The sequence below is a fragment of the Falco naumanni genome, chromosome 2 (assembly GCF_017639655.2).
Source record: "Falco naumanni isolate bFalNau1 chromosome 2, bFalNau1.pat, whole genome shotgun sequence".
Lineage (NCBI taxonomy): Eukaryota > Metazoa > Chordata > Aves > Falconiformes > Falconidae > Falco > Falco naumanni.
This window is the reverse complement of record NC_054055.1, coordinates 31,338,984-31,354,101: the sequence shown is the minus strand read 5'-3', so window position 1 is coordinate 31,354,101 and position 15,118 is coordinate 31,338,984. Positions and strand designations below refer to the sequence as shown.

At 37.3% G+C, this 15,118-nt stretch overlaps 2 long non-coding RNA genes across 17 annotated transcripts in view; one reads left to right on the top strand and one right to left on the bottom strand.

Annotated features, from left to right (window-relative positions):
- The window catches only part of LOC121083418, a 92,168-nt gene that overhangs the window by 12,205 nt on the left and 64,845 nt on the right, over nucleotides 1-15,118 (top strand). For 2 of the 15 annotated variants that reach the window (XR_005826353.1, XR_005826354.1), the window contains exon 7: nucleotides 5,678-5,956. The exons of 7 other annotated variants lie outside the window; for them this stretch is intronic. This is a non-coding gene — a long non-coding RNA (uncharacterized LOC121083418). 6 more of the 15 variants (XR_005826359.1, XR_005826352.1, XR_005826362.1 and 3 more) reach the window with 6 other exon arrangements.
- LOC121083420 overlaps nucleotides 1-15,118 on the bottom strand; it is a 79,814-nt gene that overhangs the window by 40,821 nt on the left and 23,875 nt on the right. For both annotated transcript variants that reach the window (XR_005826365.1, XR_005826364.1), the window contains one exon: nucleotides 10,633-10,682. This is a non-coding gene — a long non-coding RNA (uncharacterized LOC121083420). The remainder of the gene's footprint in view (nucleotides 1-10,632; nucleotides 10,683-15,118) is intronic.

Below are 15,118 nucleotides of genomic sequence, written 5' to 3'. Positions count from 1 at the left end.
CTACTTTCAAAACATACTGATTTTGTTTTTTGAGATTTTGCAGTCTAAAATGAAAATTGAGATTTTTCAATATGAATCAAGATTTTGAGAACTCTGGATATTTCATTTTGTGTAAAAAAAATCTTGATCAGTATATTTTGGTTTCAAAATGTTTAGACCCGATGGTTTACTGTCTTCCCCTGTTAATCCTACTGGCCATATTAATTCTAACTTGCACTGAGTTGGGTAAAAGAAAGAAAAAGAGCAGGAGATTAGGTGATTACAAAAAAACCCAGACATGGCAGGCCATGCCTGCCTCGCCCCAAACCAGATCAAAAGAAGTGCCTAAGAGAGTTCTAGTTTCAGAGGAGAAAAGAGGGAAGTGACACGCTAGTGAGTGGAGCATGAGGAATCCCCTAGATATTTTATATGTATCCAGTTTTTTCTCTCATCACTACTGAGAGACAGATCATGGAGGTGAGACTGATTCCCACCCCTGTGAGACTGATTCCCACCCCTGTGATGGCAACTCCCCACTGCTTTGAGGGAGATCATGTTTGGGCATAGCTCTGTTCTGCCTGCAGTAGTGCTGCTACAAATAATATTTGGAAGAAAAGGAACTCAGAATTGTCTCCTGCTGTAAGCAGCTCTCCACTACTCACTGCTGCTAACCCCCATGGTTGAGCACCTGATCTGATTGATTCTTTGGTTTAATTCATGCCATGATGCCGTAAGTCACTGGAACTAGAAGAACAGCAAGAAAGCAGACACCAAGAGAAATAGTTGGTATTGTGGAATGTAGGGAGTGGGCTTTTGGTACACGGCTACACATTGTGTGGGCTTGGGAATACTTCAAGAGCCAGAATACCAGACTACAGCAACAGAGTCCTTCAGTGGCAAACCAAGGTGATAGCCCTTGTTCTGTGCACTAAGAAGGAAGAGCAAAGGAACATGCCTGAACATTCAGCATGTTAGTTCTAAGTTGTGAGATCTGTTTCTCTGCTGCTCTTTGCACTTGGCTTGTATCATGGCTGTCCTGTCTTCAAGCTGGATGTAGCATGTTTTTGCTTATGTTCAATGAGACACCCATCATATTATAACATCACAAACATTGTTTTTCTTCAACCCTTGAAAGTCAAAATGTGGTAGCATAGATAGCTGTAATAAGTTAGTAATAAATGTGACATGAAAGAATTTTCTCATTTCACAGTATTTATAGGAAAAACAATGTTTTATGTGTTTCATATAACTCCTCCCATCGTCTTTTCCTCTCCTAAGCAGATCTAATGCATGAAAATTTTCTTCAGTAGTGCCGTAAGTTCTTTATTCCCAGTTACAGCTATTGATCTTCTTCATTAGTAGTTTTTTTTATATTTAGTTTGAGGCCCTCTCTGCATCCCTATGAATGACACCATCATTCTGTCATTTGTTTTAAGTCATAAAATCTAGGCTAAATCTGAGTTTGGGGAATTTTTTCCAACCCTTTAAGGATGGTCTTTCTTCTCTGTCAGATGATTAGATTTTTCATCCAGGTTTTCCATAGATCATCTCTTTATTAGAAAATGTTTTTCTTTTGCTTTGACAAATGCAGTCTTGCCATGCTTGTTATCTAGTTAAAGTGCTACACTACTGTAAATATCTGTTTCCAAACTTACTCCTTTGGTATTTTCAATGTCCTCCTTCAGTTTATAGCAATAAAGATAAGCTATCTGTCTTCATTTTTCAAGGTCCATCAAGACTACTTCTACTTGATACTTCTCCTTCAGTATCAACAGGTTGACTCTGGTTTTGATCAACATATCATGCCAACTTCCATCGTTTGGTCATTACATTTTTAGACTACACTGGGTATTTTCTCCTCAGCTGCCTCTCATGTATTGGTTGACTTCTTCATAATCATAATTGTTCACTATCTTGTTTTAAATATCTTCTTAAAAGATTTATGTACTGTGATGCTTAAAACAATCCAGCTAGACAACAGTTATATTGCAGATATATTAATGCCAATGCTTATCACAGTACTACTGTGCCATTGCATTTGTATTCTGCCATAATTTCTCTGTTGTCTCTTTATGTAGAATTCAACCACATCTACTTTTTGTTCTGTGTTTATTCATGGCCCAACTTAATGAGAAGTGGTCCAGGGTAAGGCCTCCCCAAGATTTATGGTAGTACAAATTAATAATGAATACCCACTGGATACTGCAGTGTAGCTGGTGGGTTCTGCTGTGCCTAATGTCACATCACATTTAGCACAGAAGGTGCTTCAATTAGAAGCCTCACAAAAGGGAAAGAAGTGAGTTGCAGCCACCAGATAAAATGCTAGCCCCAGAGGCCTTCTCAATTGTGAAACCCAAGTCAATAGCTACTGGCATTCTGTCCTGAAAGCACCCATTTCTTCTCTTCTCCACAGCACTAAGAACAGACTCTCCCTTCTCATAGGAGGAAGTCAGTGCAAATATTATGGAGTTCTACAGCGTTTGCAGAAGGTACAAAAGGACTTTTTGTACTTCCATAGCATCCTTCTGCTCCTTAGTGCATTCCCTTCTTGACACAGCATTTCTTGATACAGAAATCTTAAATAACCACAAGCAGTTGTTCCATTGGTCAGTCCTTTTTTAAATGCCATCTGATCTTCCTTGAGAAGGAATCTACATTAGTTTTAATTTGGCATCTTGGCACATTGCTGTCTCATAGTGCTCCATGTCCATTGTGCCTTGAAGGTAACAATTTTTCAGAAGAGTGGTAAACATGAATCCCATCAGGAATTCCCAAGTATGTCACCTTTTTTCTGGAAGTGGCTCTGCACATATCCCTTTTCTTCCTTTCAAAGGGACACTGAAATGTCAGTGTATAGATTATACAGAGATGACAGAATGTTTAGTGCCTAGCTGATACAGAGATGGTAGACTGGACTATTCAGACAAATGGTACTGTATATACCAAAGAAAGTATAGTCAAATAAGTTAATTTTATCAGAATAAACCACAAAATGTAATTACAAATGGTTCCATATATGAACAGGAGAAGTCTAGTAAGAGCTCTGGACTAGCTGATGGGATGGAGAGAGTGACTGTGAACTGCTGTGGGAGACTGGAGAGAGAGAGTCTACAACCTGAAAGATTGATCATAACAAGAGTTCTCAGTGATACAAAGTGGATAAACTTCCCATTAGGCCACCATGCACGGGCTGTATTTTTAAGTATCATCAAGAACCACTTCTTGAGCAAACCAGCTAAAGAATCTAGAAGAGGGGGGACAGCCCTTCGTTTAGTCTAGTTTAGAACACAAGGACTATAGAAGAGCTATTCAGTAGCGATATATCATGCAGAAGTTTCTCATACTTGTAGGAGAGAAAAAATTAACATTTTAAAAAAGTCTAGTATTGTTTAAAAAGAATTGCATACAAATGAAGATACCTTTTAAACAAATGAAGATACCTTTCAAATAAATATTAAAAGAGACAGGGGGATTCTTCTTTCTGATTCTACCCCAACTGAGTAAGAATTGTCCAACACAACTGAAGAGTAAAGGAAGTTACTAGAAATGAACAAAGTTTTTTCAAAACGTTGAATCAAAGCAAGCAAAGCAGAAAGGAGCACAGTTCTGACAAGTTACGTGTAGACCTATTATAAGGCAGAACAAAACGATTTTGAAATGCAACAGGCTAAAATCCGAAAAGCAAAAAGAACCATTTTTTTTCAAGTGTAAATCTTGCTAGTAGGGAGGTAAGTTCAATAGATAATTGCAGGTAAAGAGAATATTTAAAGACAAAGCCATCGCAGAAAGAAACAAATGAACTCTTTGCCTTGGCAAGGTTTATTACAGGGAGATTAGGGACATCCCCATATAAAAGTTGTTCTTTATAGGGAATATTTCAGATCTGAAATACCACTAAAAGATTTTTAAAAAAATTCATTGAATAAACATTAACAGATACCCATATTCATTTAGTAGTCCTAGAGAAATTCAGAAATAAAACTGTTGAGCCATGAACTGTGTTGTATAATCTATCACTTAAATTAGCCTTGATAACAGAGAAATGGAAAGTTACAAATGTGATACTAGTTTTAAAAAGGGCTCTAGGGACAATCATGCACTAATGGACTAATAAGTCTGACTACTGTGACAGATAAAATGCCAGTGAATGTGATAAAGAATATAATTAATAGGAACATGGATAGGTATAATAGGCAACCATCACCTTGGTTTGTGTAAAGGGTGGTTCTTGCTTAGAGCTTTGCTAGTTACTTGAAGGAGTCAACAGATACACAGGAAAGGGTGACCCAAAAGTTTTTTAAAAGCTCTATAACCAAAGTCTTTTGTTAACAAAATAAAGTACAGTTACTTAAAATTCTTTGTGGATTAGTGAAGGGTTTCAAGATGAGGAACATCTTGTATATAGTAATATATATGTATATGTCTATAGTATATATATGTATATAGTATAGCAACTAATGTGAAGTTGTAACAATGCCACCTCACAAAAATTTATATTGGCACCTTTGCTGATCCACCTGTTCCTAAATGGTCTGAAAAAGTGCAGTGGTAAAGACAGCAGATGATAAAAGGAAAATAATCAACTGGAGTCAATCCTGATGTTGACCCCGAAGAGCTACAGAGGATCTCACAGCAAGATCTGTGGTGATCCAGGAGCCATGGCTGTCACAGAGGCCAGATAACGCTGACCCCGCTGCTCAGCCCTATCTGTCAGCAGAGAGAGGCAGTGGCTGTTGGATCACTCCATAAGCTGTGAGCTCAGCAGGCTGTGACCAGTCCTGCCACTCAGGAAGGCAGGGACTTGTAGCTGTTCTTTCTAACCACAGCAGGGGCTGCAATTTGAAGAAGAGATTCTTCCTCCCTATTTTTCAGGGTTTCACAGCTCTGACCAGCTTACAATACAGGTTTTGATCCTGGAGTTGCTGCCTGTCACAGGGGTGGAATATCACCATTAAACTGATAGGGAGAATCTTGCTGGTGTGAGAAGCCAGGGCTGTCAAGCTGTTTTACTGGTGTTTGCATGGATTTTCAGCAGCTCCTGATAATTTCCTAAAGTCGTTCTGGATGGAATTATGCTAGGAAATTTTCTGGATGGAAAAATGCTAGGAAAAAGTTGGAAAATGCTGTTTGAAACAGAGAAACGGCATTAGCATGCTGGTCCATTTTGAGTATTGATGAGAACTACATATGAAATAGAAAAGGATGACTAAGAGGTATATCATAGCTTTTCTGCAGGGACAGTAAATGTATCAGGATTCCTCAGTTTGGAAGAATGTTGACTAGGGAGTAGGCAATGTGAGAAAGGTCTCTAAAACCATGGAAGTGTTTTATAGGAGACTAACTCCCAGTTTCTCAGAAGAACAAGGGGCCTTTGGCCACTAGTTTGTTTAACTTAGGTAATCTTTAAGATGGCAGAAGGCTGCTTAGCACCAGTTTTATCTGCTATAGTTTTGTCGATACATCTTTTCGAGTGTTCAAACACCAATTGTTTACTGGTCTTGAAAACTCCACTTGTCCTGAACCAGCTGCGGCCAAAATCCAACCTGTGCAGAATTACAGCTTTTCTGTAAATAAAAGTTTGTAGTCCTCATTGGTTGATGATAAATTGAATTTCAAACATGAATCAAATGTAAACTGGTCCATTTTCCTAAATCTGCAGATTATTTTTGTCCTCTGCCTCTGTTTCTTTATCTGGCAGTAGCAATATTATGGATGGACAGATCAGTTTTACTTCTGCTGTTTACAAACCTGTGGGCAATGGAGAATGCCAGTTTGCTGCTACTTCAGGAAGCTAAAAGCAGTAGCAGGCCCTAAAATTAATCCCAGGGGAAATCTGATAAAGAAGCAGAAACGTTTTACACAGCAACCAGAAGGTCTGGAGGGAGGGATGGAGTAGAAGACATCATCGTACCTATAAAACAGCTGGAATGGTTTCCAAGCTGTGGTCCACAAACCCCTGGTGGACTACAAGGCTATGGTAAGTTGAACAGCTGTTTAGCTAAACTATAGTTAACAGTGTTTTAAATAGTGTTTCCAATTAGAAGTTTGATCAGATGGATGTGTGGTGGGTTTTGAAAAATGTTAAGAGTTGATAACTATCTGTTGTTCTAAAAATACGGGAACCACTGTTCTGGAGTATATTAAAAGGTAGAGAGCACTCCCCACTTTCTCAGCTTTACATAGGTTGCATGCCTCTCCACTAGAAGAAACAGCAAAAGGTTCCCAAAAAGCAGCCAGGAAGAGCAGTCTGGTAGCATTAACCCTTCTGTCCCCACCACATCCTCCCCAGTAACAGAACTCTGGAGTTCTTAATCATTGCATTGTCCTTGAGTATCCCTAAAAGTCTTTGCTCCTCCTACTTTTCATTTATACTCATGACTAGCCGATTTAGTTTTCTAAGAAGTGAGTTTAATTTTTCAAGTCTTGGGTTCTCATCAGACAAAGATTTAACTTGTCAACTCCACTAGAGTTAAATGTATATCCATCTTTGAATTAATAGCTCGTTTCCCATTGCCAGAAAAAAAATAATAAATTTTTCTCTTCTGTCATTATTAACAGATGTAAACATTCCTTACAAGTATTAACATGTCTTATCACAGTATCTGTTTATTACTTCTAAAAAAATCCCAATTCTATTTGACCAACTTCTTTTAATTTATGTCAGCTCCCTCAGTGGTAATTTTACATTGTAAAAATCTTCATTATCCTCATATCAGGTCTCTTCTTACTTCTTTTTTCCTATTGAAAATTTTCCAGAACGATTTGTATTAGCAGTGCTTTTAGTTGTCCTTGACATAGGTTACTTCCCATTGTCCTGAGTACAAGAACATCCATAAGTAATTTGGAGAGACGTCTTTTCGAACATACTGCAAGTTTTTATGTTAGGAATTGTGGTGGTGTCGAATTTGAGAAATGCCCTATTATAAGCCTTATTGAAATGGTTAAAATATGTTTACCCTGAAGAAGCCAGTCATCTAAAATTACTGTAGCGTATTTTATGAAATTTATAGAAAGTACTGGAAACAAACATTATTGACAATAGTGTTTTAAAAGGAACTAAAGAAAGTTGGCAGATGAGCATGCTCTTTTTTTGTTCTGTATTTCTTACTCATCTGTTTTAATACATATATGGAAAATGAGGGGGGTTCTGCATGTTTTTGTATTATCTTGCGAAATACCTGTTGCTAACTTACATGATTCTGAAGTTGTCTTTGCTCAGGTTTAAGCTACTAGCTGAATATGAGATCAAGGGGAATCTTTGCCCTGTAACAGAAAGGAACATGTAAGGGAGGAGAGAGTGACTTCTGCTGTGGTGTGGGAAAAGGTTATTTCCTGGTGTCGTCTGTGGGTGACAGGAGAGAGGGACTCATGAGTCTAGGCAAGGCATATGGGTACCGAAGCAGTGATGAGGTGTATGGGTAGGACTTGGGATGAATGTATGGTAGTGAAGAATTTGGAATATGGATCAGAACAGGGTTTCCAACTCAGAAGAGTTGGAGAGATCACAGATAAAGTTGAATATTGGGGTCAGTTGGAAGTCACTTTACCACAGACCATGGCTACAGCCCTCAGTGCTCTGTCTGGATCTAGCTCACTGCACACTTGCCCTAGCTACACTCTTCCCTGTGTCTTCTGGAACTCCAGCTTCTTCTCCAGTTCCTGCACAGGACCCTTTCAAGTGGAAGGCCTCCTGCCCTGCTTACTCCAGGAACAGTTACATGCAAAGGTACAAATGGTCCCACAAATCCCTCCCATCTGAAGCTTCTCTTCTGTCCCACTATACTTTCTTCTGCCTCCTGCCTGCAGGTACAGACAGGCAAATGAATCATAGAATAGAATCATGGAATCATTTAGGTTGGAAAAGGCCCCTAAGATCATCGAGTAACTGTAAACCTAATGCTACAAAGTCCACCACTAAACCATGTCCCTAAGCACCATGTCTGCAGGTCTTTTAAATACCCTGGGCAGCCTGTTAGAAAGCTTGACCACCCTTTCAGTGAAGAAATTTTTCCCAACATCCGATCGTATCCAATCTAAACCTCCCCTGGCACAACTTGAGGCCGTTTCCTTTTGTCCTGTCACTTGTTATCTGGGAGAAGAGACCAACTGCCACCTCACTCCACCCTCCTTTCAGATAGTTGTAGAGAGCCGTAAGGTCTGCCCTGAGCCTCCTCCTCTCCAGGCTGAACAGCCCCAGTTCCCTCAGCCGCTCCTCACCAGACTTGTGCTCCAGACCCTTCACCAGCTCCGTTGCCCGTCTCTGGACACGCTCCAGCACCTCAGTGTCTGTCTTGCAGTGAGGGACCCAAAACTGAACACAGGATTCGAGGTGCAGCCTCACCAGGGTTGAGTAAAGAGGGACTCAAAGGAGATGCTGTGGAAGTCCTGGTGGCAAAGTAATAATGCCTCTCCTCCCAACATAGGGTTTGTATCTTCTCCAAGTGGGACATGTCCCATCATTTGATATCTGCTGATCATAGATGAACTCTTTCTCCTAGAATGTGATGATTTTTTTCCACGTGATGAATTATGATTTTTTAGATAATATTTGTCTTACTAAACAGAAGAAAAAAATCTCAGATTTCTAAAGCCTAGTCCTTTGAATTGCATTTTTCTGTGATCTGTGACCTTCCTAAAAATAAATTAATTAGCTAATCCAATAGATGGCTGTACCTACTAGTGATAAGTTGAAGCTTACTGACAGGATGGTTGCTTTTATTAATTATTACTTTACAGATCCCATAAAAGTTCTTCACGAAGGTGAGTCTACAGGAAGATTGAAAGCCAATGTTTTAGGGCATCCTCCTAAATGCAAGGGGTATTTTTAAATGCAGGGAGGTTTTTTGGCACATATCTTTTCATAAGTCTTAACCTTTTTTACAATTTTCCCTCTTAACATATGATTGCATACGCATGTCTATGACTAAACTTAGGTAGCCAGAAGCATGATTTCTGTAAAAGTTCCAAATTCAGTAATAAATTCATAAGCCTTTCAGCACCTGACAATACAAATAGGTTCTGGAGCAAGAACACCATAACAATAATAAGATAAAGCATACCTTTTTTGTCAGAGGGTACATTCTAATGGAAAACTATTTTGGTGTTTCTTTCTTGGGCAGATTTTTATGGTGGATATAGAGATCACTCTTTTAGTCAATGTTGGTCCCTAAAAATTGGCTCTACTCTCATTGCTTGTCATATGTCATTTTATCTTTAAAGACTGCAGGAGGTCATGATCACTGAGAGGTGTAACACCTTGAAGTTTTGGCACTTCAAAGTACTACAAAGTAACCGATACCGAGCTGACTTTCTGTTATGTCAGTGAAACATCAAATGTTGATGCAATGTGTGAAAAAACATTTGATACAATGGCTATTAAGTTGCTTGGAAGAAATCTTGTGAAGTGGGATTTTATGTTTAGAAGAGTTGGCATCTAAAAATGTATGTCATGGATACAGGTAATAAATGTTGTTTATGAATTGCTGCAGGAGAAATAATATTTACATTTGTGTACAATATGCTAGTCTTAACTCTAGCTATTTTTATCTCCAAAACATCTTATCGTAAGCTGGTTATAAAGTATTTATTAAGACATGAATAATTTCATTTGTTGAAGCATTCAGTGCATCATTTTAAATGGCTACTAAAGGAGAGAAGTGGACGTGCACTTCTCATAATAGCTAAGCATAAAAATAAGGATTCAGAGATAATAATATAGTTCCTAATCAGTAAAAATCATTTTCATGTTTTGCTGTATGAGCAGAGTTCTTCACAGAATCGTGATCTCATTCTAAGCTTCCAGTTACCTAAACAGATTTTAAATGCTTAACTTTATTCTGGTGATTTTATGTCTTTATTGGAAATGAGAGAACACAAACACATTTTAAGTCATTGATCTTCAGCCATGCTAAAAGCTTTCAGGACTTAGTATTTCACCTTAGGGCTGGATCCATAGCCCTTTTAAATTTTGGAATTTCAGAAAATGTGCAGGTGAGTAGGAAAAAGAAAATGTGAAAGGAAGAAACTGAAATGGAGAAAATTATTTTCCTTTACAGAAGCAAGGGAAAGATGAAAAACAATGTAATGAGGGTAGGAAAAATAATAGGGTGAAAAGAGAGGAGTCGGGAAAGTATTTACACCAATATTTTGTATTTAGTGCTCAGACATGTTGTGCTTTATGCTTGCATGGAAAACAGATTGAGACTTCAGCTTTTTGACTAACTGCTGTGCTGAGTTGTACCTTACTCTCTGTGCGTTTTTGCTTTAGCACAGTTGCTTCTAAGGAAGTCTTTAAATTGACTTTGAAAGCCACCCTGAATCACAAAATGCATTATCCTACTAGAAAATGATGACTGCCCCAGTGTTTTGTCTTCCTAAGTTAGCTCTTAAAGAAACTACTGTTAGATATCAAAAAATCACAGTAAGTTTTTTATATATATTGTTGTTTTTAATTCTAGTCACTAGCATTTGGGGCAGGGCACAAGCAGGCAGGCAGGCAATAACACTTAAGTGTGGCAGAATTTGTGTGCAGAATCTAACTGTAGTAATGCTGAAATTGAAAACTGAAACTGCTGATTAATCATTATTCAACAAGACTAGGCAAAGTCAATTAATTCATAACCAAATGTAGCTATAGAACGATGGATTACTTACATCAGCTTTCTTTAGAGGTTAGACATCAGTGTGTGAATTTCATCCATAAGCTGTAATAAAATAAAATAAATTAGGAAATAGGCAAAAAAAGTTTAATTCAGTAACTTGTTCATGTATGTGTTTAGTTACTGCATGATTCCCATGAGTATATATGGTATTATAGTGGAGTAAATGTTTAGGGAAATTATGTACTTTTTAAATTGAGCAATTGACTAATATTTATGCAGGGGCTGTAACTGGTCTTCATGAATTACCATGCTAAAAGCTTATTTATTTGTAAATACAGAGATAGGGACCTCCCGCTTTCTTTATATTTGCATGGTCGTATGCCTAAAATGCCTTAACTGTCCACCTGAGCAACACTTTAGTGTACATGTGAGTGCACATCTGAGCTGATGTGCAGCAGAGTAGCATCCCCTCTAAAACTGCCCCATTGCTGACTGGGGACAGGAAGAGTGAAAATGGGTGGAGCAGGGAGAGGCCTTATGGTGCCAATTCACAAATAATTTTCAAGTGGTAATGTCTACGTTTTGAAAGGCAGTGTATTAATTTCTGCTGATGGAGAGAGATAAGTCTCCGTAAGAGTTATGCTCTAAATTGCTGTGTGGTAAGGTTCCCTTTTCTGTGCAGTGCCTGCGTCACTGGGCAGCAGTTTTTAAAGGCACCCAATGAAGATATGAATACTGAAAACCTAACATATCTGTACTCTTTATGTTCATTCTAAAAGGAAAATGAAATTAAATGCAGATACAACTTTTTAGAAGTTCTAAATAAGAGACTTCATGCTGTATTTTATAATTAGCCCTTACTGTTATGTTGGTCTGCATTAGTGTTACACCACTGTATGTTACATGACTCAAGAATTGTTTAGATCATACAAATTCTTCAGTGCAAAGTGGACCAATATTTAGATTTTAATTGCGTTGTAGCCGACAACTCTGTGTTACCTTCCTGTTACAGGCAGTATCAGGGTGACTGTATTCTGAAATACTCACTAATGGAAGACCAGTGGGGTATGAATTGCACACAGTTCCAGGATTACAGCTCTTAGACTTTCCGTACTAACAGGAAAGTGCAGACTGTGAACTGTCCCTTTGGTGTATATTCCAGCCCCCAGGTCAGTGCCCAGGAGGAAAGCTCCCTTTCCCATCCTCTTCTTTGGTTATTTATGCTTTGGTACTGTGGTTCTGTAAGAGCAGAGTCTTGGGTTTGCGTCTGGGATGGCAAGCTGGTGAAGGTGGTATGAAGAGGTTGTCCCCACAGACCTGCTCCACACTGAAGCTTCCTGCACAGAGACTGGGCTATATACCAACTTTCAAACCAGTGCTTCACCCATGACTCTTGAATTTAATTATAGCTCATCTAAAATAATGTGTCTATGAGCATGACACTGGATTTCAGCATTGTTTCAAAACAGTATTCACTGTATTTTGTAACAAATTACTGAAATATCAGCAGTGCCATTTTAAGTATCAGTTAAATGTGGTATTTCCTGAATCAGGTCTTAATGTGGTATATATAGAATCCCAGTGATGTCAAGCTTTGATTTTTACTTACAGCAGATAAACCTAAAGCCCCAGTAGTACATAATTAGGCCCTATAGAAAAGCAAACTTTCTTTTATTTGGGTCAGACTTCATTTCTGTGCTCAGTATAGTGAACACAAGTCATATTCAGTAATAAAAAAATGTGCAGCCCAAACCTATTACGTGTTCTGTGCAGATGAAAGTAATTAGTAAATTTTCTTTGTTCAGAGGAAAGGAAGTTGAAAATACGCTGTTTCTCATATTATTTTAATTGAAATGTTGTTATCCGTAAGTATTCAGCTTAAAGATATACTGCTAAGGTTCACAAATACCTAGGGAACTTCACAAAATGCATTGCATTTCAAGTATGTGATTCAGAGTCTAAGATTCAGACCTTAGGATGGGATGAATTGCCCTCTGGAGGTGCCTGTTTCAGTCTCCTGACTTCACAGGAATCCTGCTTTGAACTGATTAGCTCAAACTAAAAGTTAAGTGAGCATCTTGTCACCTTAAAAGAGGAATAGCCAAGCATTTTGTACCATACTAGGTCTTTTCTGTAGACCTCTTTATTTTTAAGGATGGCTGCCTTATTCCTTACCTTTTCTGTCAGTGTTCTTGTACTGTTTCTAAAATGAATAAGCACAATTTTTACTGTTGCTATTTCCTGTGTATTTTGTTTTTTCCTGTCCTTATCAATCTTGTTATCTTATCTTTCCCTGTTTGTTTTTTTTCTTTTTCCTGACTCTTTTCAGCTACCATCTCTTCTGAAGCTTTTCGCTTGCTACCTCTCTGACCATCCTACCTTCCATGTTGAGAGTACTGTCCTAACTTCTGATGTGGAAGATTGCTGACCCTTTCCTTTGATGCTGATACCAGTATTTTCTGTGAGAGGTAGTACTGTAGTGAAGACATAGAAAAAGAAGAATATGGCACTTCATGGTTTTGAATAGTCAAGAAGTATTGTTCTGCCTTCATATAGAATGTGCTGGTTTCATAATGTACTTGTAATTTAAAGATGTTTGTAGAAATGTAAAATCTAATGTGACTAATTTAAATTCATATTAAAGACATTTAAATTTAACAAAATATAGCATTAGTCTTTATTTTAAAAATTGAGTCCTATGTAGCTCACTTGCAAAAAGTGGGATAGATTTACAAAGTTCTGTACTAGTGAAGTCCGACTTATTAACAGGTGAAAGTATTTTCTTCTTCCCTCTGGTAATATTTTCTTGATTTACGCCTATTAAAGATCTCTCCTTCTCTTGAGTTCTCTGTCTCCTCCATTTTTTTGTTCCTTTTGTTAACTTCAGTTTCCTTTTCCTTTCTGCACTGGATTTTCCTAACTCTTAGCTGAATACCAATCCATTTTTCTCTCACGTATGCATCCATTTGCCTAAAATATTGCCTTAAGCATGATCATATATATTCAAATATGTATTTACTTCTAAACACTGGATGGATCTGCTATTTTAGGACTTCCAGTAAACCAGATAAGAAACTTCACAATTCAGTGATAGCATTTTAAGTTTTTTGACACATGCTTTCATAGGCTCAAGGTAGTTCACCTCCTGCATCAATGGAATAATGATTATGGACAGAGATAAACATTCCTGTGAAAATACAGACTTAAAGTACATGTTCAATGTAGGAGTGCTAACTTAAAAAGAGCACCTGAATGAAAGCAAATGTGCTGTGTTCATAAATGGTGTGGCAGAAGTTTTCAGATTTTATTTGCAGATAAAGAGAAGTACTAATGGAAACAGTGCTTTGTATTGATAATAATATAAGCAGTTAAAAGTTTTTTTTAAAAAAAGACATCTAAAAGATGTACATCCATAAAATCAAAAAATTTTTGCAAATCATGCTTTGTTATAGCAGAAATATTAAATAACAGTTAATGTTTTCTGAGGGGTAGATACCTGCTTATTTTATTATCTATACTAAATGTTCTTTAGATAATTTGAATTCTTCGAATTGCAATAAAAGGAATGCTAAGTACATGAAAAGACATAAATAGTAAAGTTCAGAACTTTTTGGTTTAGATGTGCAAAATATGATTCTGAAGCCTCTTCTGATAGCTACAGTAATTTGCAATAACAGTAATAATAGCAACTTACTAGAAAATGATTGGAGGTGTGGCTGAGAATGTCATTTATAGTGTAAAAGTTTTTAACTGGTGTAGTTATAAGCAGGACTTTGCATAAATTTGCCCATTAAATAATTTGCATAATTAAGCCTGTTTTTAACATTCATTTACTGAGCATGTGGATGACATTACAAAGACTAGAAGGCAGAGGAAATTTGGAATCTCTCAGTTACAGTGCTGAGGAGTTTTTGTGCTGTACAGTAGTAGCAATAAGCTTTTCATTAGAATGAATCAACTGCAACTAATTTTGTAAAAATGATCCATATGAAAATTACCAATAGAAAAAGAATATTAAAAACTATGTAAAACCTGTTAGGATTTTCTGGGGTATATCCTCAAATGGTATAAATTGGTATGCATGAAGTTAAGTCACCACTGCTTACTGAAGATTTGCCCTTTCTATTAACTATATAATACAATACAGATCCTGAAATAGTCCCTTACTTAATACTTGTATTCATTTTACAGTAGAGTAGTTATGGAATAAGGTCTTACTCATCATGAGAAATAATACAATTCTAACAATGGCGTATTATTGTTAGAAGGAAGTACATCAAACTGACTTTAATTAGCATAGTTTTAGAAAATTACTTTGGTTTTGAGCGTATTGATATTGCTTAAGTTACAAAATCATTGCTTGTTTAATAGTACTGCTAATAAAAAACGTAGAGTTGTAGTTTGAAGATACAATTATTTTTACACTGAAGTTTATGTATTTTTGATTTGCAAGTTTTGGGTGATAATGTCTTGGTTAAAACAGTCGGTTCAAATGTCTATCTTTAATACATGAAGAATGGTGAGGAATAACTGGAAAT